The sequence below is a fragment of the Schistocerca americana genome, chromosome 4 (genome assembly GCF_021461395.2).
Source record: "Schistocerca americana isolate TAMUIC-IGC-003095 chromosome 4, iqSchAmer2.1, whole genome shotgun sequence".
In the NCBI taxonomy this organism is placed as follows: Eukaryota; Metazoa; Arthropoda; class Insecta; order Orthoptera; family Acrididae; genus Schistocerca; species Schistocerca americana.
In genome coordinates, this window is record NC_060122.1 from 759,353,150 (window position 1) to 759,376,759 (window position 23,610).

Sequence of the window (23,610 nt, forward strand, 5' to 3'; positions counted from 1 at the left end):
TTAGAGCAGCTTTTCTACACTTTCAATGGTTTACATGAAAAAATTTCCTTCACAAAAGAACTTCAAAATGATAAACGTGAGCTTAATTTTCTAGATTTAACAATTTCTATACAAAATAATACCTTTCATTTCAATATCTTCCGCAAGGAAACATATTCAGATAATGTCATTCCTGCTGACTCAACTCATCCTAAAGCGCACAAACTGGCGTTTTTTCATTCCGCCATTCACCGAATGGTAACCACGCCTTTATCACCTGCGGATCAGCAAAAGGAATTGAATGTCATCAAAACGATTGCTGTTAATAATGGATATAACCAGAATATGATCGATCAATTGCTTAATAAGAAAATTTCCCAAAATTGTTCGACTTTGAGTAATAACCTCCCCACAGATACCACAGAAACTAAAAAATTTATTTCCATCCCTTTCTTGGGTAACATTTCGTATAGGATTAAACGTCTTCTAAATAAAAAATATAACTGTAACGTCTCCTTTTCTACAGACAACAGCTTAAAAAGAAATCTTATACATTCAGTAGAAATTGCTAACGATTGGTTTTCTAATTCAGGTGTATACAAACTAACCTGTAATAACTGCCCCTCATATTATATTGGTCAAACAGGCAGGGCTGTTAAAACACGATATAAAGAACATCTATTAGGTAAAAAAGGAGCTAATGTTCACAACTCTACTTTTGCTGAACACCTCTTGATAGCCGGCCATACGCCTAAACAGTTAGAAGACACGGTTATCCCACACAGACAAGTTAAAGGACGGAGACTAGTTCTGTGGGAAGAGTTATTTATTTTCAAACATCTAGCGCTCAAAGACGGTAATATACTCAATGATCAGTTGAACCTTGCCTGTAGACAATTTTTTGAAGGCTTTAAACCCGTACTATTTACTTCATAACATTAATGTTGATAACCTCAGTTGTCTATTTCCTCAGGAGACTATAATGCATTTTTGTATCTCTAAGCTCACTACCTATAATTTTATTTTGGCTGTATATGCCACTGCATGTAACTCATGGCGTATGCGCCACCTACTTTTTTGAAATATGTTCCTACGTTATTGTTTCTAAGGCTCCCACATTGTCATAATGGTAATGTTAAATGCTTTCCTCTTATTTACTGTCACTCTATCTAAGGACGCAATTAACATTTATATTTTACATGTAGCTTCAGTACCCCAATCGGCACTTAGTACGCGACCTGAGCACCACCTGCCCTGGTCGCAGTGCTACCACGCAGGCCGATTTTACTCAGTTGCTTATGCGCTCTCCAGCTTCCATGTACTTAATTTTATTTATCTGACAAACCCTACTCTTAGGGCAATATCTGATTTTGACTAATGGAGCTACGGAGACGTTTGTAAAACTGGCAACGACGTATTACTCCATGTTAATATAATAGTGTAAGTACAAGAAATTCTTCTCATATTCTGTAACACAAGTTTCTCTTAATATATGTTAAACTCTAATCTTGACTTATGTATATACCTTTCATATAAATCACGATGTTCATTTCCTCAGGCCGACTTCTGAAGAAGATAGGTTTAAACTTATCGAAACCTAGGTAAAGATTACTTTATCCTTTGCAACGGGTCGGCTGTTTTTAAATCTAAATAAATATAACTTTTAACTACCATGAGCAAAGGGTATCATGGTTGCCTAGCTTTATATCTATACTTTACGTAGCTAACTTACGAATCACGAATATGAGATTCCCTTTTCATGTTATATTTTTATAAATACCATTTTATATGTCTCACTTATTAACTGGATAATTTGTATACAGGATTGTCATAGACAATAATCTTAACCACTGCAATACTCCTTTATCTCTGCCCGTCGTACAAGTTGACGTTTCTACACGAGTATGCATTCCGAAATGACAAAAATATTTATCACTGTCACTCTGAACTGTGATTTACATATTGTCACTATTGCCTAACGTACTTACTGTAACTGAAGATGTTTGTCGACTTACAGGTCATGTGATCTACTGACAGTCCCTGATGTCTGCCCACGGTACAAGCCGGGACAAACTTTCCGAATGCAAAGCACATCTTTGGAAACATAGAAATGAATATGCAAGAATGTATCATAAATTCATAATTTCCCGTCATTCAGTTCATTTTAAAAAAAGTTCTCTCTTCCTTCCCACAACTACCCTTATCCCAAAGACTACTCCCATTCAAAAATACTTTTATTCTTTAAAACTGTTAAATGAAACAGAAAAGTAAAAACTTCAACAGCCAAGATCGCTAATTATAATTTTATTTTTGATGACCAGTTTCGGCAAATCTGTGTTCCATCATCGGATATTACGCAAATATTTTTTGATGGACTGAGATGTATTTGCACAAGGTCCAATGAAGGCAGCTTAGATCTGCCGAAATCGGTCGTCAAAACTAAAATTATAAGCAGCAGTCTTGGCTGTTGAAATTTTTATTTCTATATTTCGTATTACTGTAGAACGCCACCATTCCTGAATGATGTCTAGTATATACCGGGTGATCAAAAAGTCAGTATTTGAAAACTTAATAAACCACGGAATAATGTAGATAGAGAGGTAAAAATTGACACACATGCTTGGAATGACATGGGGTTTTATTAGAACCACCCGATATTGCTAGGCGCGTGAAAGATCTCTCGTGTGCGTCGTTTGGTGATGATCGTGTGCTCAGCCGCCACTTTCGTCATGCTTGGCCTCCGAGGTCCCCAGATATCAGTCCGTGCGATTATTGGCTTTGGGGTTACCTGAGGTCGCAAGTGTATCGTGATCGATCGACATATCTAGGGATGCTGAAAGACAACATCCGACGCCAATGCCTCACCATAACTCCGGACATGCTTTACAGTGCTGTTCACAACGTTATTCCTCGACTACAGCTATTGTTGAGGAATGATGGTGGACATATGGAGCATTTCCTGTAAAGAACATCATCTTTGTTTTGTCTTACTTTATTATGCTAATTAATGCTATTCAGATGAGATGAAGCGCCACCTGTCGGACATTTTGTGAACTTTTGTATTTTTTTGGTTCTAAGAAAACCCCATGTCATTCCAAGCATGTGTGTCAATTTGTACCTCTCTATCTACATTATTCCGTGATTTATTCAGTTTCCGAATTTATACTGACTTTTTGATCACCCGGTATAAATGTAAAATACTTTTTTTAAAAATCTGCAGACTGATTAGTTCTACTCCAGTTTAGTCACGTTCTCAGTACGCCAACGCACAATCAGTCCTTTGAGAGTAGAAACCATTCGCAGGCGATAGACCATTCTGCGCTTCACGAGAATATTCGCAATACTTTAAGGCATTTCAGTATCAAATAGCTTATCAGATCCACGAAATATACACTGATGAGACAAAACATTATGACCACCTGCTTGATAGCTTGTTGGTCCGTCTTTGGAGCCAAATACTTACTGATAGTGAGTGTCATGGATCCTACATTTTATTGGTAGGATTGTGGAGGTATGTGCATTACATGTCTACGCACAGGCGTTAATAACGGGCCGCTGATTTGCGTACGCGGTGACGGCAGCCAACAGCGACCCAGGCGTGTACCACAGCATTTACATCAGACCAAGTTGGTCACCTAGAAATCAATTTGAGTTCAGTATCATGGGAGTGCTCCTCAAACCATTGTAACACGATTCTTGCTCTGAGACACGGCTGAAAGATGACGTCGCCGTCGGTTAAGACATCAAGAATGAAGGGATGCAAGTGGTTCGCAGCTGTCAGAGTGTCTCTGATTTCCACCATAGGTCCCATGAAAGTACAGGAGAATGTTCAAATGGTTCAAATGACTCTAAGCACTATGGGACTTAATATCTGAGGTGATAAGTCCCATAGACTTAGAACTACTTAAACCTAAATAAACTAAGGACATGACATACATCCATGCCCGAGGCAGTGTTCGAACCTGCAGCCGTAGCAGCAGCGCGGTTCCGGACTGAAGGGCCTAGAACCGCTCGGCCACAGCGGCCGGCTCAGGAGAATGTCTCCCATACCACAACAATGCTCCCACCATCCTGCGTTCATGACGCGCTGCACGTTTCGAGCAGCCTTTCACCTCGATGACGGCGTTTGTGGAGACGACCAAGATCTAGTGTAGAAGAACTATGATTCATCGACGCGACGGTTGAATCCCTATGGTCCCGTGCTCCCTGCAGTCGTGACTGACGATGTAGTTGGGTTAACAAGTGAACACGTAGGGGTGGTCTGCTGCGGAGCTTAATGTTCAACAATGTACGATGAACGGCGTGCTGCGAAATCCTGTACTTGTGCTTGCACCGGCATTGTGGTCTTTCCACAGCGATGCCACAGGTTACTGTGTATCCTACACTACGTTACAGAGCAAACAAGCCTCCGGAACCCACGTTCTATGAATACTCGTGGACGTCCTGCCATTCAGCAGTTGGTGGTAGTTTCCCTGTACTTCTATCTCTTTCCTTAGATTCTCACTATAGTAGCACGTGAACATTCGACGAGCTCCACCGCCTTCGAGGCACTAGTTCGCTGGCCCTGCGTAATAATGATTTACATTTGATCTAAGTCGCCTATCAATGAATTTCCGCATGTACAGTGCATATCTGCATCTGTGTCTGCTCCGCTTACATACTTTTGTTACCGCATCACGTGCCCTCAACGCCATCATGCGGCATTCAACGTGGCGATGGGTAGCGGCCATAATGTCTTGGCTCACGAGTGTGTTACTATTAGACCCACTATTCTGCTATGTTATGGTGTTTATCACATCTAGAACAACTATTAACATGCCAAAACAAAAAAATGGTTCAAATGGCTCTGAGCACTATGGGACTTAACATCTGTGGTCATCAGTCCTCTAGAACTTAGAACTACTTAAACCTAACTAACCTAAGGACATCACACACATCCATGCCCGAGGCAGGATTCGAACCTGCGACCGTAACAGTCGCGCGGTTCCGGACTGAGCGCTTAGAAACCGCTAGACCACCGCGGCCGGCATGACAAAACAATTCAATGCTTTATTTAAAACGAGAAATGGCTTGTTGACCCTTCTCCATTCTCCCAGCTATGCACAGTCACCACGGTTGCCCTTCAGCTCCAGCAACTTTCGTCTGAAGCACGTTTATTACTGAAAGTGCCCCTGTTATAGTGGTAGTTCGCTTCCCATTCTGACGTCTGTGGTGCTCTGTCGATCAGACCTGTACCTTCAGAGCGCTTGGAAGTTGAACCCGTGGCCTGCAGTGTGCACGTCGGCCGTCTACACGTGCTGTGTTGCGCGCGCATCTCGCACATGCGCAGTCGGATCTCCTGTGGCCGAGCAGACGGCGTGGGACCCCCGCCCCGCCCAGTAGCGCAGTGCCGCGAACGCCCGCGACGCGTCCGGACGGTCTTGAGACGCGCGTCTGACGTAGCGACCGCGTGGAGGTACAGGCGCGTAGAGCCATCCTCCAGCAGAGTGCGCTGACACCAACACAGGTAGAGAGCACTGCGCCGCGCAAGCGATCGCGCTGTCTCATCTAAGAGTCCTGCTGGTGAGTTGCCAAGTTTACCGCCCCTCTGGAGAAGGTGTTGGAAATCAGACCGCCACACAACACAACCGGGAGAAACAAGCTTGCGTAAGACATTTCGTGAGGAACGTGGCACACAAAAATATCAGAAAAATTGATTAGGGACGAACTGAATGATGGATATACCATTACAGTAGCGATACTGCAAATAAGGACCGTAATTCATAATTAAAATGCACACACGCACACACACACACACACACACATATATATATATATATATATATATATATATATATATATATATATTCTTTGTTCGTAGAGCGTCAGCGTTTCTTGAACCCCCTGCAGTAGGCCTAAGATGTTATTCAAGAACCAGTAATTTCGACGAGAGTAACTGAAGCAGTTGAAATAGATTTCGAATTACTAGTTTGTGACGACCGTCAGAGCTGTAATGTCCAAATGGGTTTACCATGAATGTAGTGATGTTTTCTCTGGCTGTACTTACAAAGGTAGCTTAAGAAGTCTTTATACTTTATGTTGTACGTTTGGGATGTTTTTTTATTTTTAATTTTTTTTAAATATAACTGAAAACTAGATACCAGATTTCTGGAAAACTAATACCACTATGGGATCTCTGAAAACCAGGACATGTGGTTCATGGCTTGTGTTCAGTACATACCAATGAACTCCCGATCAACAGTAGAGTTGTTTATACGTTCGCTATTGACGCTGTAAGAAATAAAATGGAGCACACAGAGAGACTGATTGTCTCGTATCCTTTATTTAGTTTAAAAGAGGATAGGTGCTGAAATATTTGCATAACCTTATGAGATATGAAAAAATTTAAGCTCTAATCTACTTGGCAAACAACTTTAGTTCTTAATACCACGAAAGTGATATGAAAGGATGACCAATTTTTATTCCACGGTTTCTTCTGTTAAGTACTGAAATGAACAATATACTACAGAGGTAATCGCCATATATATATATATATATATATATATATATATATATATATATATATATGGTTCAAATGGCTCTGAGCACTATGGGACTCAACTGCTGAGGTCATTAGTCCCCTAGAACTTAGAACTAGTTAAACCTAACTAACCTAAGGACATCACAAACATCCACGCCCGAGGCAGGATTCGAACCTGCGACCGTAGCGGTCTTGCGGTTCCAGACTGCAGCGCCTTTAACCGCACGGCCACTTCGGCCGGCTTATATATATATATATATGTGTGTGTGTGTGTGTGTTGAACCACATATATGGTTCATTATGTTGAAGTAAAGCATGGGGATTTCCTGAGAGCCTTACATTCATATCATGATGTGTATATTCAGAAGCTTTCTTTTTCTCTCGTAGTTCTTTCCTCTAATAATATTCACTAAACTGTCTCACGGTGTTGATCATCCCATGAAGTAGCATCACCAGCATTCACAATGGCTCGTTTATTAGCTGATTACGTACCGTCTGTGATACGGAGGCCCATTGTTTTGTTGCCTCCCATACTTGCAAATCAGCTGCCTGCATGACCAGTTAGTATGCATACATCAGCAGTACGTCTGTCTCCTTTAATGGGTAATTAAAATGCAAATACAAGCTGTGGACCAGCTAATGCACCACCCTGTCGACGTGAACTATTCTTTTTCAGGTTGTTACGCCACTTTTCAGGGGGACTATGCTGTCCTGCGACCATGTCAGCTGCCATTGTATATGGAACGCTAGCGTTTATCGCCTTCTCTTGACCTGCGCGACGTTCACGCAACTGGCCCGAAAATAGCGCCATGCCTCACGCTCTGAGAAATGTTTGAGTGACTATTCTCTTCATTTCATTTCGGATTCTTCTCCACGCTGTCTGTGTTTAATGACACTTTTAATGTGTTTTGTATACTGCAGCAATTAATGGAAATAGCATTTCCGTAAGTGATTTTAACGTGTAGTTAGTTGCTGAATTTTACATAGTTACTTTATTCTTCCATCTTTTATGCCATTCGCCTTAGGCTAGACGAACAGTTGATCTCAGATTAGCTTTCATTTGTAACGATACTATTTACACAAACATAACCCATCCTTCATGTCATGGGAAAGTTCCCTTATTAAATCATAGCACATTTGGAAATTTGGAAGGCAAAGGAAGCTTTTTATTTAGAGAAGAATCGCTGTAACGATGGTTGCTTCAAACGAAATTAGAGTTGTTAGCGTTACAAGAAAAATGTTTGAAGCAGCTCGTCTTTAACTCCTCTTTTAATTATGCGACATTAAAGAGCCATTTTTGCGGAATTACTAGCATATTAAACTTGGAGGATAAGTAATGGGAGATAACACCGTTTCCTTGGCTGCTTCATCTGCCTTATATGTAATATTTATTGACACTTAATTTACATGACGTGTTACCGTTTGTCTACAACAAGTTGTAAAGCACATACAACATAACTGGAAGACAGTAGCACATTTAGAAATCTGTGATAATGATAATAATAATAATAATAATAATAATAATACTGTCATAGCAATAACAATAATAAAATAATTAAGTACTAGGAAAAAAGGGCACATTCCACGCTAATTGTAAGTTACTTAGTTTGATGGTAGACGTTAGGAACGAAAATTACTGCGTACCGTTAAACTCTGCCCACGGTAACGTTAAACAGCACATCCCTTCATATTACAAACAACAAGACGACACTCAGAAGAGAAATGGGGGCAACTCTTAAATAAACGTGTTCAACACATTTGATAACAATGATGGATCTTAATTTCGTGAGCACCTGAGAAGCACTTGACACATCAGTAGTATTCCTTTGTGCTCTCAACTTTAACATTTCCCTGTTCGATCTATCATAGCATATTTTCCGGGCATCAAGGTTTCCTAATGAATAGCTGCTTCACTGTGTGGAGGTTACTGTAAAACATGATTTTATTTACCGACCTCACCACATTTGCAACTGTCGGCCTTTTGTCGATTTTAAGAATATGTACAGGACATGGTCCATGCCCCGTTATGAAATGGCCATGCCTGTTATCTGATTAGTACATGCAGTTCCTTTCCTTCAATTTTGTCTGGTGGAATATTGTACATACAAAAGACACTAAGCGTGTTGTTCAAATCCCTCTGCCACGTACCGGTTCTGCGTGACGGAAAGAGATGACTAGTCTCTGGAGCAGACTCCATCTTACGTACTCCGTGAGGTCAAAGGTCACTGCATACAAACTCCACTTTGTCACCGCTCTGACACCTCCCTCTTACAGTGTTTTGTGCCGTTTCCTAAGAAACGAGGTACTGTTTCTCACGTTTCGGATCTTTTACAACTCTCCTTTTGTTACTTCCCCTTGTCTCTGTTTCGTATGATACCTGACTGGCTTATTCGCGTAATCTCTTGGCAACAAATTCAAAAAATTGTATCAAACGTCCATTGGTAATCAATAATATCTGCAAATAACCGTATTTTATTAATATATTACATAGAATATAATGGACGACTTATTGGATGATGTCTTAACACCAATTAGTAATCCTTCTTATGAAGCCATGACTGATGACGACGTATTAGTGTGGCAACAGTGCGTAGAGGAAATTTTCGTAGTTGCCTTCATTTCAATCATGTGAAACACATTTTGCTTCAGTTATACAAGAAATCTAGCAAACAGTGGATTCAGATAAACACCTAGATTTCGGCTTCCAATACTGTAGAAACCTCTTAGACGCTGAAACTTCCTGGAAGATTAAAACTGTGTGCCTGACCGAGACTCGAACTCAGGACCTTTGGCATTCGCGGGCAAGTGCTCTACCATCTGAGCTACCCAAGCACGACTCGCCCCCTCCTCACAGCTTTACTTCCGCCAGTACCTCGTCTCCTACTTACACGTTGTACTACATCGTAGACTACTAACCAACAGCCGGCCAGAGTGGCCGTGCAGTTCTAGGCGCTACAGTCTGGAGCCGACCGACCGCTACGGTCACAGTTCGAATCCTACCTCGGACTTGGATGTGTGTGATGTCCTTAGGTTAGTTAGGTTTAATTAGTTCTAAGTTTTAGGCGACTGATGACCTCAGAAGTTAAGTCGCATAGTGCTCAGAGCCATTTCAACCATTTTTGAACTAACCAACATAAACAATAGACGTACAACCAAAACGAAAATATCTACAGGTGTTTCCAAAGGAAGCGTAATAGGAGCTTCGTTATTCTCAGCATACACTGATTCCAAGAACTGTTCGTCCTACTATAGCGTATAGAATATAACAATCACAATCTTACATATATAGCAGAGAAAAGATCGATAGCTATTTACGTACCGGGTAATACGTACATTTTGAAATGAAACGCTATTCGGGTTCATAGCTTTCTTAATTTGTGGATAAATCTACGTTATTTAAAATCATACCCCAGTTGATGCCAAGCAAATATTCGTCTAGGAAACAGGTCCCAGGAACGGTGCAACACTGACATACACCCCTCGCCTTTTCCTTATGAAATTATGTTTCTTCCACTATAGCGCACTGTTAAGTTTTCAAAGCCACTGAATGATTTTTAAGTAATATGGGTCGAAAACGTCGTGAAACTACGCAAGAAGAGAAAGAACTATGCATGAGATTGTTTCGAAAGGGATAATCTTTTCAAGAAAGCGGAGAAACCATTGGCAGACCTACCAGTACAGTGAAGACTATAATATACAGGTTTAATCACAACAATGCGTACGAAAGTCAATCATGAAGCTGTCGTCCTGCAGGTCTGTACGAGATCGGAAAACGACAATTAATTAAAGAATATGAATACAAAACTACGCGCTCCAATACTTGCTATTGCAATTCAAATGCTTATAGCACAGTTTATTTTATCACAGGCTGTAATAAAATATGCTTTATGAAGCGCGGCATGAAGGCCGAACAACACGTAGAAAATTCTACATCAGTAAAATCAACAGAAAGAAGCGAGTTTATTTTCAACAGAAAATAAATCCGATGGGTTTGATTTCTGGTGGTATTTACTAACGAGACTTTATCTGAGCTGTTTGGGTCAAACGAACAAGTATATGGATATGGAGAAAAAATAACTCTGAACTTGAGGAGAGAAATGTAACAGCTGAGTTAAACTTGGAGGAGCTTGGTCTTGTCGGTTGTTGCATGAGTGCAAATGGTGTGGAGCACTTGTGTTTAATTGTTGTTGGAATTATGGACCAGAAGGTTTACATAAACATACTAAAAACACATCTGTCCAAAAGTATGAATAATATGGGTCTTTCTGGGAATTATATTTACACATTTACACACACGTTAATGATCCAAAAGAGAGAGCTGCAGACGCAAGACGCTGTTGCATAACACTCCTCCCTGGGTGCCGACACCACTGCAATCTGCAGACATGAATCCAAATAGAGAATTTGTGGATTACACTCGACAAAAATATGAGGAACCGTTAGATATCCAAGAGAAATGATTTAAAACAACAGAATCTCTGACAAAATCCATGATAAGGAGAATGCAAGAGATAATAAAGAGGAAAGGGTAGCCTACTACATAGTACCAACCCATAATAATCTAAGTTCAGAGTGTTACTTGGTTCAAATGGCTCTAAGGACTATGGGACCTAACATCTGAGGTCATCAGTCCCCTAGACTTAGAACCACGCAGCAGCAGCGTGGTTCCGGACCTAAGCGCCAAGAACCGCTCGGCCACATGGCCGACGCAGAGTGTTACTTTCAGTATTGCAGATGAGTAGTTATTTACATTCTAGATTACTTATCTTTCCTTCTGAATGTTTGTCTATGTTTGTGTAAATAGAAATGTGTCCTTTTATAATTGAATACTCCTTTTTATCGATCAGTAAACAAGACCTGGTTCGTGCTGTGCTTCATTCTGATAGTTTTTCTCGATTATACAACCTTGTGCATAAAATCATGTATTAGATGAATACTTTTTGGAGTATGTGTACATGAACGGCGTATATCAGAGAGGCTCGGCAACATTATTAAATTGTTCACAGGCGATGCTGTTGTCTACGGGAAAGTATTATCACTGAATGATCATAATAAAATGCAGAAGAACCTCGACACAAGTTTTTTCTTGGTGAAATTAATGATACTTCTCTTCAAAGTGGATAAATGAAAGATAATACTTACAAGGAAAAGACATAACCCGATAATATCAGAGTACATGATTGATGATGAACATACTGAGCACATCACTTTGTACAAATATTTAGGGCCACACTGAAAAGCGATATGAAATGCGGCGAAAATGAAAAATAATTACGGAAAGCGAATTTACAAAATCACTAACACAAATTTACAAAATCACTAACATAATATTTTATACGCATTTGAAACAAGACAGATTCGTAGTTTTATTGCTTTGGTATGTGAAGTTGTACACCGTGCGAACATTAGGCAGGATTTCGAAAAGAAATTCCGTGTTAGTTATGTTACGAGCTTGCACACGCACTATTTGGCTTTCAAAACAACCACAGAATGACTTCCGAAAATATGGCGCGTAATAGTGCAGTGCACGTGACGGGATGCACCCTCTCGATGTCTTCTCTGTTTCGTTGGTCCCTGTGCAAGGGATCCTTATCAAGTCAACATGACAACAGACGAATTCAAAAATGCTGTGGAAGGTGCGTTATAGCTCGATATAGCCCTTATGAATGTCTAACAGAAATGCTCGGAGAACTTAAATGCGAATACTTGAAATAAAGGTAATAATTCTCACGAGGACTTGTATTTATGGAAGATTGTGTGACCGCTCTACTGCTAACGTAGGAAGTCAATAGAAATCACTAGATTAAGACAAGAGGATTTACAACAGTCATTCCTTCCCTTAAGTAAGCGGCAGCAAATAGCAAAGGTTTGTACGGTGTACCCTCGGCCATACACTATACAGAATGTGTATGTAAATGTAGATTCCCACTTTTTTAGAAAAATCCGGCCACCAGTTTTGCAAATCTTATGATTTCACTGATACAATCGGGGAAACTATTTTTCTTTTGTTAGGTTATGAAGCCTGTAGGTGCTTGTAGTGCACATCCGATAAAAACACAATTAACATCAATTCGTAAAAAAACAACTAGTGTTTATTATTTCTAGGACGTATTCTCCGATCTAAACGCGATGATCATGCAGTCCATAACAGAGCACTGCATTCAGTAATGGCGCATTGTGCTCGCATACATTTGAATGCCAGTTAATGCAGACATGAAGGAACAAAACGTCGAATCTGTGTCCTGATTATTAATGACGTAGCACGATTACAGTTCGTCGAGGACGGAGAAAAAATCGACCTTGCCGTTTTCAAAGGAATCGTGCAGGAATTCGTCTTAAGCTTTTTAGAGGGGGAGAACTTTAATCAACCACCAGGGGATTTAAACTCGATGCATTAACTACTCCAATTCCTCGCTCAGCGCGCATCTGTTAGCCATGAAACAGGAAACTGCGTCATTTAGGTTGACGCTTGACATCGCTAAGCTAGCTACAACCAAGAAACAAATAATTCATGCGTTGTAATGATTTTTGGGGGTATTTTTGCTCCGTCGTTGCAAAGACAAGAAAATGCTTGTTTTTCTCTCCAGATGCGGTTCGCATTATTGAAGTAAAGCATGATCAGTGATCTGTAATTAAATATGTTTACAGTCTGATTTGTTTTCTAGAGATCTTTAACAAATTGTTGGTTTTTGCTTCCGGTAATTTCTACTTGGTATTCCGCCTACATCGAGAAATGCCATCTGCTAACAGAATTTTGATTCTTTTCTTTGTTAGGCACTGATATCTGAGGTATATTTCTGCGCCGCTTTGCAGAACAAATATTTTTGACGTTCTGTGCTGTGCTAAACGTAAGAAGTGCATAGTTTTGCAAAGCAGCGTAAAATAATATCACAGTTATCAAGGCCTAACAAATAGAGGAAACAAAAACGTGCTAGCAGACGGTATTTCCTGATGTAGGCGGAAAACCGAGCAGAAATTACCCCCAAGTAAAAACAAATAATTTGTTGACGAACTGTCTTTCAATCTAGAAAACAAATCAGATTGTAAACATCTTTAATTATAGACCACTGGAGGTGCTTACTTCAATAAAGCGCAATGCGTCTGGTGAGAAAAACATACTTTTTTTAACGATGGAACAAAATACCCTTAGAAATTGTTAAAGTACTACACGCAGGATATGGCCATACAAATGATAAATTTAACTGTAATTATTATTTGTTACTACAACCATTGTCTAGATCATGCAGAAGCTAGTTTATATTTTATTTCTTTACTAATTACAGTACAGTACACGAGAATAATGTTTCAGCTCACTGCAGCATGTTGATTGTATCCTAAATGAAACGTGTTGAATGAACAAAGCGCGTTTACAGTATATTCACTGTAACAGCTGACTGACGAAGGTAATGAACGCATAGAGCTAGTCAAATGGTTCAAATGGCTCTGAGCACTATGGGACTTAACATCTATGTTCGTCAGTCCCCTAGAACTTAGAACTACTTAAACCTAACTAACCTAAGGACAGCACACAACACCCAGTCATCACGAGGCAGAGAAAATCCCTGACCCCGCCGGGAATAAGAGCTAGTCAAAGAATTGCTTCCTGACGTAATGGTTCTCCAGAGCCAACAAGTATGTCTTGAACAAGTAAAATCAAAATTCTACTGGGGTTTTAGCTCATGAGGTTACAGTGGCTATTCTTTGAAAATATAACGAAATATACCCTCTCACAAATTGGATAACGTGGTAACAACAGTGGTGGCCAAAATGATGATTGCTGAATATTACAATTCGAGTGCAGTATCAAAAGAGGTGATACCGTGATCGTGAAGGGCAGAAGAGAGAGGACGTACATGATCCGCAGACGACAGAAAATCTATCTGTGCTGAAAGACAGAGCTGAGCGGTAGAGACATGCATGTTTTATTCATGCTATCTTTCAACTAATTTCTTATAATCACTCCCGTGTTTTAGCAACACGCCGCTGACATCGTGTTCTGAGGTCCTGGGTTCCCGCGGACTATCCACGTTGCGTCAGACTTCGGTAGGCTTGCAACGTGGAATAACAGGAGGAGAAACTTGAACCAACAAACAGAAAATGTAGCGTGCAAGTCGCCAAAGTGTCGTCAAGTTGCATGGCTTGCAGCTGACGGAAAGCCTCACGAAACTGTTTTTATTTAATCAGTTAGTTAAGAAATGTTAAGAAATGTGTGTATGCTTTCAAAATAGATGTGAAACTGCTGTTTTCGTCATACGTGCTCCCCGCTTACCACGAATTTCTCGGTACCAATGACCTCTATTAGTGAGAGAAGTGAAATAATACTAAGAGAGACAGAAACCTGATGACACGGTAATGTGAGAATGTAACGTGGTCCGACGTCAGAAGGCTCAAAAGCCATTAGTTTGCGTTTGGCGACACTTCAAACAAACGGGCGTGGTCTACAGGTGCCACACAGGTGGTGCAGCGTGTGAGGGCAGAAGTGTGTGTGTGTGTGTGTGTGTGTGTGTGTTAGTGCGAGCGTGCGCACGCAACTTGGACAGACTGCGAAAGGCCTTATTACGTAATCGCTGCAAATCTCACACTGCAACCATCTTACCTATACCAAGCAATTGCGCACGACAGGTTCTGGCAACAACTCAGTTCCTGGTAGCCTCTATTGCTCTTTCCATCCCCCCTTCCCCCCCATTCCTCAACATCCGTTCGGTTATACTCGGTTATACAGTAACTGCAATGTTCTCCTGTTTTTTTTTTTTTTTTTTTTTTTTTTTTAAATTAATCATATAATCTGAGACATATTGAGTCACATCCTTTTTATTTTTACTATGTACTTTTTATTAAAGCACTATGCCGTTCTACTTTGGCTGTCATCTGTAACTTGAAAGTCAAACTATACGGCTCGCGGCACACAACTGATGCTACCTACACTACTGGCCATTAAAATTGCTACACCACGAAGATGACGTGCTACAGACGTGAAATTTAACCGACAGGAAGAAAAAGCTGTGATATGCATGTGATTAGCTTTTCAGAGCACTCACACAAGGTTGGCGCCGGTGGCGACACCTACAACGTGCTGACATTGGGAAAGTTTCCAAACGGTTTCTCATACACAAACAGCAGTTGACCGGTGTTACCTGGTGAAACGTTGTTGTGATGCCTCGTGTAAGGAGAATAAATGCGTATCATCACGTCTCCGACTTTGATAAAGGTCCGATTGTAGCCTATCGCGATTGCGGTTTATCGTATCGCGAAATTGCTGCTCGCAGTTAGTCGAGATCAAATGACTTTTCGCATAATATGGAATCGGTGGGTTCAGGAGGGTAATACGGAACACCGTGCTGGATCCCAACGGCATCGTATCACTAGCATTCGAGATGACAGGCACCTTATCCGCGTGGCTGTAACGGATCGTGCAGCCACGTCTCGCTCCCTGAGTCAGTAGATGGGGACGTTTGCAAGGCAACAACTATCTGCACGAACAGTTCGACGACGTATGCAGCAGCATGGACTATCAGCTCGGACTCTATGGCTGCGGTTACCCTTGACGCTACATCACAGACAGGAGCGCCTGTGATAGTGTACTCAACGACGAACCTTGGTGTACGAATGGCAAAACGTCATTTTTTCGGATGAATCCAGGTTCTGTTTACAGCATCAAGATGGTCGCATCCGTGTTTGGCGACATCGCGGTGAACGCACATTGGAAGCGTGTATTCGTCATCGCCATACTCGCGTATCACCCGGCGTGATGGTATGGGGTACGATTGGTTACACGTCTCGCTCACCTCTTCTTCGCGTTGACGCACTTTGAGCAGTAGACGTTACATTTCAGATGTGTTACGACCCGTGGCTCTACCCTTCATTCGATCCCTGCGAAACCCTACATTTCAGCAGGATAATGCACGACCTATGTTGCAGGTCCTTGGATCTGAGCCCTATAGGACTTAATATCTGAGGTCATCAGTCCCATAGACTTAGAACTACTTAAACCTAAGTAACCTAAGGACAGCACTCACACCCATGCCTGAGGCAGGATTCGATTGGTTGTTGCGACCGTAGCAGTAGCGCGGTTCCGGACTGAAGCGCCTACAACGGCTCGACCACAACAGCCGGCTGTTGCAGGTCCTGTACGTGCCTTTCTGGATACAGATAATGTTCTTCTGCTGCCCTGGCCAGCACATTCTCCAGATCTCTCACCAATTGAAAACGTCTGGTCAATGGTGGCCGAACAACTGACTCGTCACAACTCTTGATGAAGTGTGGTATCATGTTGAAGCTGCATGGGCAGCTGTACCTGTACACGCCATCCAAGCTCTGTTTGACTCAATGCCCAGGCGTATCAATACCGTTATTACGGCCAGAGGTGGTTGTTCTATGTACTGATTTCTTATAATCTACGCACCCGAATTGCGTAAAAATGTAATAACTTGTCAGTTCTAGTATAATATATTTGTCCAATAAATACCCGTTTATCATCTGCATTTCTTCTTGGTATTGTAGTTGTTAGTGTGTCTGTTTACGAGGTGCAGGTTAATTAGCCAGTGTCATCTTCTCAAGTGTTACGTAACTCCATGTTACTCGCATGTAGGCCTTGTTCATATTTTAGTGTAAATTTTTGTATAGCTTTAGTGCCAATTTGCGAAGTATTTGTGTAAAACCATTTTCAATTGTCAATGTCGACACTGTGCTATTTGACGTTTTGTTAGTTTTTCAGATTATCTGATGATGATTACATTGAAACGTGTCATTAAACAAATCAGTCACCACAAAACATGTGACACTTCTTCCTGTTTTTGTATTGTCATTATTAGCAACTGTTCAACGCTTAAAAATATTCATAATGGGCGCATACTTCTTACATTACTTTCTGTCACAGATAAAATAAACATAATTCCTGAGAAGAATGTTCATTTTATTTCTTAATGCCACCGAAAAATGCGATGAAGTCAGGAACGGGTGGGAGGAGGGAAAATGGTAGTCTAACAGTAAAGCGTGTGCCTGATACAGAAAGGGCGCCGGATCGAACCCAGACCGACCACGGAATATTTCAGTCTGCTTTTAACTTAGCCTTATCACATACTTTTTAGCAGAATGTATAGATCCGGTGTTGCCTCAGGTGTTTGCATCTAAGACCAACTAATCACAGAGGTATTAACCGTACAGAAGAGAGAGAGAGAGAGAGAGAGAGAGAGAGAGAGAGAGAGAGAGAGAGAGAGATAGAAAGAGACGGAGAAAGAGACGGAGAAAGAGAGAAAGAAAAAATAAATATTGTCACAGAAACGATATATCAGTACTCCTATATCACATGTAAGCATGAGGAGATTGTACAGTGAAAGCTGAAGGCCAATAATATAAAACAATACTTAGTGCGTTTATACCGGTATTGATTATACATGTTTATAGCGACTCTGACAAAACGCACGTTAATCAGCCTCAAACGCAGTTTCCTCGACGTAGAAGGTAGTAGATTCCTTCATAATAATTATTAGATAATGACACTGCCCACTTCGCGTTCACTATACTTAACATTTAAAAGTCTACGTAAATACCGTTACCGTACCGATCCACCATTATGATAACCGTAAAAATCTCTTCGTTTCGATGTACTTGTCTGAATAGACGTACGTGTTTGAAAATGTGTGTATCTCACTTTATATATACGAGGGTAAGTCAATTACTATCCGCAATTTAGTTATATTTTTGTTTATTTTGGTAGTACTGTCATTTTATGTTGATGACGCATGCTTTGTTTATTTGTTGTTATATCTCTGCAATTACCAAGCTGCTAGGTTAGTTTCGATATCGCTGCCGTGCTGTTAATCATGGCTGCACCGCAGTCTATTTGCACCAAAGAAGGGCAACATTCAATGATCCGTTTTTTGTGGTCGGAAGGCGTATCAGGGGCCGAAATTCATCGAAGACTTTCGGTACAATATGGGAACAGTGTTTTGCCACAACGGAGTGTCTACGAATGGATTGAAAAATTCCGAAATGGCCGCACAAGTGTTACGCACGATGAAGGAGCCGGACGACCGTTTACCGCCACAAATTAAGAAACCATTGAGCGTTCGCGTGAAATAATTCACTCAGACAGACGATTAACTATTGACGAAATGGCACATTTTCTGCAAATTTGTCACGGTTCTGCCTACGAAATCATCCACAACAGATTTGGGTTTCATAAAGTTTGTGCAACATGGGTCCCAAAACAACTCGCACAGTTGCATAAAAAAACGCGCTGTACATCTGCAAACAACATTTGGATCGCTATGGTAACGAAGGAGACAACTTCTTAGACAGGATCATTACTGGTGACGAAAAATGGATCCATCATTACGAGCCGGAGAGTATGGAATGGAAACATCCAAATTCGTCGTGCAAGAAGAAGTTCAAGACCCAACCGTTCACAATAAAACTTCTGCTTACGGCTTTTTGGGACGCACAAGGCCCGCTACACAACAGTGTACGTTACAGTGAGATGCTTACTGCCAGGCTAACGCCTGCAATTCGAAACAAACCCCGAGGATTGCTGTCAAAAGGTTCTGTGTTCTTGCACGACAATGCCCGTCCGCTTACTGCTGCCCACACTGCTTAAACGCTGCAGAAACTCACATTTGAATTACTGGATGATTCTCCATATAGTCCCGACCTTTCCCGTTCTGACTATCTCCTGGTTGGTCCACTCATACAGTCATTAAGGGGCCGTCGATTTGCCTTGGACGAAGGAGTGAAAGAAGCGGTGCATTCCTTCCTCGCATCTCAACCGAGAACCCTCTTTTATGATGGCATCAGGAAGCTTGTACAACGATGGACCAAGTGCGTTGAAACGCAAGGAGACTATGTCAAAAAATGATGTTCTTGTATGTTTCCTATTTGATTACAATAAAATTTTATAACTACTATGCGTATAATAATTGACTTACCCTTGTATGTTACAGATATCCTGACCAGCGATCACTACTGTTCGCTCATTCAGATTTTACTTCAACAAATATCGATAGCTACAATGTTTTAATTCTCCCTCGTCAAGTAAACTGAACATTCAAAACCTTTAAAACGATTTGAATCAAATAAATATTTTGTAACAGAACAAAATCGTACTGACAAATAAACAAACATTGCCGTAATACAACGAAAATCGCTCATCTATGAGTCACGGATTTGACGTAAAGAAACATAGATGTCCATATCAGTGCTAAAATATTAATTAAACAAGCAAAATTACAGCTACTGTTTTTCTCTTCACGGCAACCTCGTGTATGAGCTCAAGTGTCTCTAGATTTCATTATGCGAGATACGTGTTGTACCTTAATTCGTTTTCAAATACGTACACTCAAAGTTTTGTAAGAGTTTCCCTGATGCCCAACCTCCCTACAGTCACGTCTGCCACAGCAGTTCATCGAGCAGCTCTCGCAGTATTATGATAACCAAAACAAACCCTTGATGAATCGTGTAGCTTATCTTTGAATCTTCTACATATCTCCTGTTAATGCAGTAACTTCTTATTGGTTCCAGACCGACGAAGAGTACTCAAGAATCAATCGAACGAGTGTTTTGTAAGTGACAGTTTCTAAGAGATCTTCCATAAATTCCTGAAATGTTGCTTACCTCTTCCACTACCTAATGTCTGTTATCATTGCACCTCAGATCTCACTCATTGATGTTCAAGTGCTGTAACTTACAGCTTTGACAAACCGACGATCCAATAGTAAAACGATATCTGATATTTTCCTGAATTTGCGGGAATTTAATTATGTTTATTTATTTCTGGAGTTATTTGTTTGGTTCAAATGGCTCTGAGCACTATGCGACTTAACTTCTGAGGTCATCAGTCGCCTAGAACTTAGAACTAATAAAACCTAACTAACCTAAGGACATCACACACATCCATGCCCGAGGCAGGATTCGAACCTGCGACCGTAGCGGTCGCTCGGTTCCAGACTGTAGCGCCTAGAACCGCACGGCCACTCCGGCCGGCTGGAGTTATTTGCATTTGTATGTACCGCGCACTGTTTACCTGCCTTTTGAAACAAATTTCTATCTCGCCACTGGTCAGTGGACAGCGTCATACTGCTACAGACGTTATTCGCCATCTCGTATATTAGATTATTTAGCACTTGTGCCTCGGAGTATTTTGTTGTATGCATTCGTATACATGTAAATCCAGGCTTTACGATCGAGAAGAAACACGGAATTTTTATCAAGAAGTTCAGGAGAGCTACACCTACATTTGCTTAGAGTTCGGCACAGTTCATAATTGCTCCGAATACAGAATAGTGGAGGGAAAGCCAAGTCGAATACTGTGAATGCCACGCACAAATCGGAGGTGTACATATTCCGCTTTTAACCTGCCAATGTTTACCTGGTCGCGATTGAACTGCCCCGCGTTATCAGCAGAACGGACAGATTGCTTTATGCCCATCGAAGCCAAGCTACGCCCAACCTAAGCAGGCCAAACGATTCTCGCTTGACTGCCTGTCTTCCCTCTCTACCCGCTACACAGCACTTTACGCTGTAAGCTTTTATCGCAGTGCCATGAATTGAGGCAGTAAGCTGATGAAAAGTCCTCTTCGCCAGGGTATGACAAGACGTGGACCAATGCAATACATGTTGATTTTAGGTCATTTTTAGACCAGAAAATAGTAGATTTTATTTGTCCTTATTTTCTTTTTCGGCATTCTTCGGGTTTATGTATTTATTTTCTTTCAGATGTGAACGGTTTTCTTCGCAACTTCACCTTTTCTCGATTAGTACTGGTTAATATCAATTCGAACAACCATCACGTCACCGCTAATAGATGGTTTCCGTAGTAAGCAGTGTAAGTGGGCTGCTTCTGTGCTGGCAGCGCTGTATAGCGCTTTGCATTGGATCTCTGCCTGCGCTGTATTTGTAAGAGACTCTGGCTGGTTGGACTCGTTGTTTGAAGTTAATCGCCAGTAGTATTGGACAGTTGGAAGTTAGTCACCAGCAGTGATGGAAGTACTGTTGGGCAGTTGGGGGCGAACAGCAAGCAGTGATAGATGTTAAATGTGAGAAGTTAGCACTGATGGAGGGTAGAGGTCTGAAGTGTTAGCGTAGGCTAACGATCTGGAAGTATCCGACTTGGAAACTGAAAACTATTCATGATTATATATCTTTGTACTGGATGTCAATGACGATTTATATTCGTGTTTGAACTGAATGTCACATTATTAAGGTAAAAAATACATTATTTGGTTTGCAACAAAATCTTTCCTTTGCTAACCACATGCCTATTAGTAGTTAGTGGCTTTAGTAGTTAGAATCTTTTATTTAGCTGGCAGTATTGACGCTCACTGTATTGCAGCAGTTCACGTAATGAAGATTTTTGTGAGGTAAGTGTTGTGTTGGTTGAAGAGGCCGAAATGCACGCGTTTTAGCTCACACAGGCTGGCGTGTGGAGGGAAGAACTATACTGACGTGAGGTCTGGAACATGACAAGGAATTAGAATTCAGAAAGCGGACGGAATTAGATTGATACTTAACTTTAATCCATTAATGATGAACGTCGCTCTTGACGGTACATGATTCACAATATTCTCATTTCAGAATTCATTCTAATTACTGAATATGGCACCTTGCTAGGTGGTAGCAAATGACGTAGCTGAAGGCTATGCTAAACTGTCGTCTCTGCAAATGAGAGCGTATGTAGGCAGTGAACCATCGCTAGCAAAGTCGGTTGTACAACTGGGGCGTGTGCTAGGGAGTCTCTCTAGACTAGACCTGCCGTGTGGCGGCGCTCGGCTTCTAATCACTGATAGTGGCGACACGCGGGTCCGACGTATACTAACGGACCGCGGCCGATTTAAGGGCTACCACCTAGCAAGTGTGGTGTCTGGCTGTGACACCACAGTAAGGGCTTAATGAAACGTATAGGTTATTGCCAGGATTGCTTCTTATTCAGGGCCATTCTTTTGTATTAATTGTTTGAAGTGAGGTTGTAATTTTTTTGGAGCAGTCAGATAGCGTTGCGCTAGAATATTGTGGGTCAGTGTTGACGTGATAAAAAAAAGTAAAGAGAAAGTAGGCTCAGTACGTTCAGTTTTACTCAGCTGTTTCAGAATCAAATAACGTAGAAGTTTCATCTTCTCAGTCGTTCAGCAATTAAAGTACAGATTCACCCATTTAAATAAAGAAGTTTCAGCAGATCTACCTGCGAAAATCGAGATCCTTTGCATCTGAGAACCTGAAGATGACTATTATACTGCAGCGCCAACTATAGTAATCTTTTGAAAGTGTAGTTTCTGCAGCCTTAGTGTGTTTCATCCAGATATGACCCTAGTTGCTCCAATTATAATTACGTTCTCCTGCATGTGTATTGTGAGTTCGCTGAACTCATTCAGAGTGGTCAAAATAGTTCATTCTCAATTCCCTAAATGAAATTTAGCAAACATGAAGTTCGTTTTTCATGTTATGTTAATCCGGAAAATAAATATCTGAAAGAAGCAGCTTTTCATGCCGGCCGAAGTGGCCGCGCGGTTAAAGGCGCTGCAGTCTGGAACCGCGGGACCGCTACGGTCGCAGGTTCGAATCCTGCCTCGGGCCTGGATGTTTGTGATGTCCTTAGGTTAGTTAGGTTTAACTAGTTCTAAGTTCTACGGGACTAATGACCTCAGCAGTTGAGTCCCATAGTGCTCAGAGCCATTTGAGCCAGCTTTTCATTCACACTAAGCTTTCTTCGCGCTACGTTGCATACCAGCAGATTTCTGTATTTCTAATTTGGTTTCTTTTTTCTCCCATTTAGGTTATTATAGAAGTATTTAAAAGTATTTTTCGCCAATGTATAGGCGTCTCGTCAATACAGAAATGCAGGAATGACATTAATTTCCAGAATCTATATGGGACTCTACACAAAACAATGTTTATTTAAACATCTTATATTCTCTGTTCCCTTGACCGACGGCAAATATATATTTTAATTTGAAGAACAGATGTAAATGTTAACAAACTATCCTGCAGTTCCACTAAATGAATTATTTAAGCCAAACCAGAGGCTTCTAAAAATACTTCGCTAACGTAAGGAATTGGAAACGGTTTATAAACAACAATAAATGTCGTTTGAGAGGATTAAAATAAAAACGTTCAATCCCAAA

At 41.0% G+C, this 23,610-nt stretch overlaps 1 protein-coding gene across 2 annotated transcripts in view; it reads left to right on the plus strand.

Annotated features, from left to right (window-relative positions):
- Nucleotides 1-5,372: 5,372 nt before the first annotated feature.
- Nucleotides 5,373-23,610, plus strand: part of LOC124613073 — a 1,160,819-nt gene continuing 1,142,581 nt past the window's right edge. For both annotated transcript variants that reach the window (XM_047141658.1, XM_047141657.1), the window contains exon 1: nucleotides 5,373-5,485. The gene's annotated coding sequence lies outside the window, so the exon portion shown is untranslated. The remainder of the gene's footprint in view (nucleotides 5,486-23,610) is intronic.